We start from the raw sequence: 3,383 nt of genomic DNA on the forward strand, positions 1-3,383 counted from the left end.
GAGAGCAATGGGAGTGTTGGGCTGGGCTTTCTGTTCTCTTTGTCCTGTTGGTCACATCCATGTGCCCATTTGCAGACAGAACAGACTGGCGGCAAGGTAGAGATCCCAGCACTCTGGGTGGGATTTATGGGATCCAAATCAATGAGAATACAATGTAAATCACTGGGGGGGAAAGAATTCTCTGTACGATAATTACCATTTTCCGTTCAAGAGTTTCAAGAATAGAAGAGCACCCTTTGTTAATTACTTCCTGCATTAGTTGTCTATAATTGCATAATAAATTTTCCCAAGGCTTAGTGGCTTAAGACAATAATAAACACTTATGATACCCTTGACAGCTTTGTGGGTCAGGAATCCTGGAGCAGCTGTGAAGGGTTCTGAGTCAAGCTGCGCATGAGGCAAGGGGAACATGGGCTGGCGGAGGCTGCAGTCAGTCTGCTAAGGCTCCTGGAGCTGGCTGGCATGAAGACTTGGATTCCTCACAGGGCCTGTGGGGCCTCAGATGGGAGGCCCAGGCCTCTGCAGAAGCTAGCACTTGAGTGGAGTGCTACCTCTATCCCCTTCTAGACTCCAGAAGCAGCTCACCAATCCAGACAGCATTCTCTCAAGGAACAGGAATTAAACTCTGCCTTTTGAAGAGAGAACAGATAAATATGTTTTAAGCCAATCCCTTATTGTAACAAAATACCCCAAATTGGGGAATTTCTGAAGAAAGCAAACTTCCTTCTCACAGCTCTGGAGGCACCAGCGGTGCAGGGTTCTTTTTCCAAGATGGCACTTGGCTGACACAATCTGGGGTGGGGTGCAGACGCCTCCACACATGCTAGGAGGGGTGATGTGCTTACCTCCCCAAGCCCATCGTAGCCATCCTCATCCCTCCCACCCCACTCCCCTCCACCGCTGCACAGGTTGCACGTTCATACCACAGCAGTGTGTCCACCATTTGGTGAGCATTTCTTTCAAAACTATGCTTCCTTAACTTAGAAAATGGGTTTTGATACGCTGTACTCCAAATAACATTCCCAGCCTGTCAGACAGCATGGCAGAAGGAGGCCCTGGGGACTGATGCTTCCAGAACTCTGACAAACAACAGTCTACCCATTTTCACTGAGATGTCTGAACTACAAAGTTCATAACGGATGAGAAAACTGCCAGCCTTGTTCTCCAGGGGTAGGAGTGTCCGAACCACAGGAAGAAATCATTCATTCATACGATTTCCCCGGCGTTTCCACAGGGAAGTCTTGAAATTCAAGCCTTGGTATGGTAAGAATGAAAAAGCCCTACCTGGTTCCTGGCATGAGCAGCAGGAAGTGGCATCTGAACAATTGGTGCCCAGTGGGAATCGGGTAGAGCGATCTGCCCAGGACACAAAAATCAGCACAGCCAAACAAGAAATGTTTCTGCATGTAGCAAGTAAGGAACGATGTCTTCAAGATTTTTTACAACAAGTTTTGCTAGGTGGTAGTCCAGACTGGCTTGACTTTACAGTCTTCCCACTTTAGCCACCCCAGCACTGAATTACAAGTGTGATCTACCACTAAAAGTCCTCAAGATTTTCAGAACATTACCTGGGTGAAAATCAAAGGTCAGTACCTTCATATTTTTTTTGTAGTTTCTCACCTTGATTGGTGTGAAGTTAAATTTGAGCTGTGATAAATTTTGCTACTGCAATTACTTTGGAAAATCTGTATCTTTCTGTCTTTCACATCTGTGAGACAGGCAGGGAGCCCTGTTGCCTGCCCCTTGGATTGAGTCATGGCTCCCAGAATTTCTTTGTAGCTGAGCTGAAATCAGGAATCAACTTCTGAGAAATCTCAAAATCAAGTCTCACTAAAAAGCAAAATAATTTACAAATAGCAGCAACTCTAATAAGACACTCTGAAGCCAGTTCCACTTCCTTTCCTTGGGAGTGGAGGAAAACATAAATCCAGAACTTGATGCTCTCTTATGAGAAAGGAGAGAAGTACAGGGTGCATATGGGGGAATTTGGGACCAGGAGGAGCCAGGAAGTCAGTCTGTAATGCATTTAGAGAAATGCAACCAAGATGGCCCAGCACTGTAAGAGCTGGACACCTGCTTGGCAGCCCTGGACTTGACAGCAAAGCTGTGTTGGTGTATGTTTGTAGGACTGGGTCGGGCAGTGGGAAAACAACAGTACAAGCTTCAGAGCTCATGAGTGTTACGGGATCTCAGAGGCCTTCTCTCCCACTTGGCCTCCACACCTCCACTTTGTTCTAGAAGAATGAAGATGGTCTCGATCCAAATCAAACTAATCTTCTACCTCACTAGACAAGAGTGATCATAACACCATCTGTTTTTTTTTGTGTGTGTGGTGTGATTCTCACTAATACAACTCATAGAAGATTCTGTATACAGCCCAGGCAAACAGTAACTTCAAGTTCCTCATTGTGAGATTGTTACTTCTGCCATAAAGAAATTGGGATTGCATCTGGATCTGATATCTCTCTGTGCACCCCCCTCAATTCTACCACTCCTCTATTAAAGGCTTCAAGGGAAAGTTTGAAGTCTGAGTCCCAACTTCTAGAAAAGGGGCTTAAACATTTGTAGACTCCAGTTAGAGTCTTTCCTGTGTGATGTCCTTCACAGTGGAAAGGAAGTTGGATGTTTTCTTTTACTTGTTTGTTTTTTGTCGGTCGTGGGGCCTGAACTCTGGGTTTGGGTGCTGTCCCTCAGTTCTTCAGCTCAAGGCTAGTCCTCTACCACTTGAGCCACAGTGCCACTTCTGGCTTTTTCTGCTTATATGGTGCTGAGGAATCGAACCCAGGGCCTCATGCATACAAGGCAACTATATCACTGAGCCACCTTCCCAGCCCTGATAGTATTTTTAAAGAGTGGGAAATACAGTGTGATAAAAGAAAAGTTACAAAACAGGAACTTATTTCTCAGAATACCTCCATTCACAGAACACCATGATGACTATGAAAATCAAGGATTTTGATGCTCTGGGAGGCCTTTGCAGCCTCAGGAGTCACCGTGCTACCGGGCTCTCCACTTACTCATCTCTACGAGAGTCATCAAGTTGTTGTCATCCCAGAGGGCATGGCTGTTGGTCAGATACCCCCAAGAAATGGCTTTGCCACGCTTACCATTGCCTTAAGGTCACGGAATTTGGTCTGTCTGTGGACGTGGCCCCATGGGAACCATCAGCAAATTATTCTAGACGCTGGCGTGGTGGTCATATTCACTCTTCCCCTTCCACCCCACCATTCCTATCCCCTCCAGCATCCCTCAAACTTCCTCACCTCAGATCCTAAACCCCCTCAGGCCACAAGCCACAGAGCACGGCCATCCCAGCCACTGGACACGGCCATCCCAGCCACTGGACACGGCCATCCCAGCCACAGAGCACGGCCATCCCAGCC

This window comes from Dipodomys ordii, unplaced genomic scaffold, assembly GCF_000151885.1.
Source record: "Dipodomys ordii isolate 6190 unplaced genomic scaffold, Dord_2.0 Scaffold198, whole genome shotgun sequence".
NCBI lineage: Eukaryota > Metazoa > Chordata > Mammalia > Rodentia > Heteromyidae > Dipodomys > Dipodomys ordii.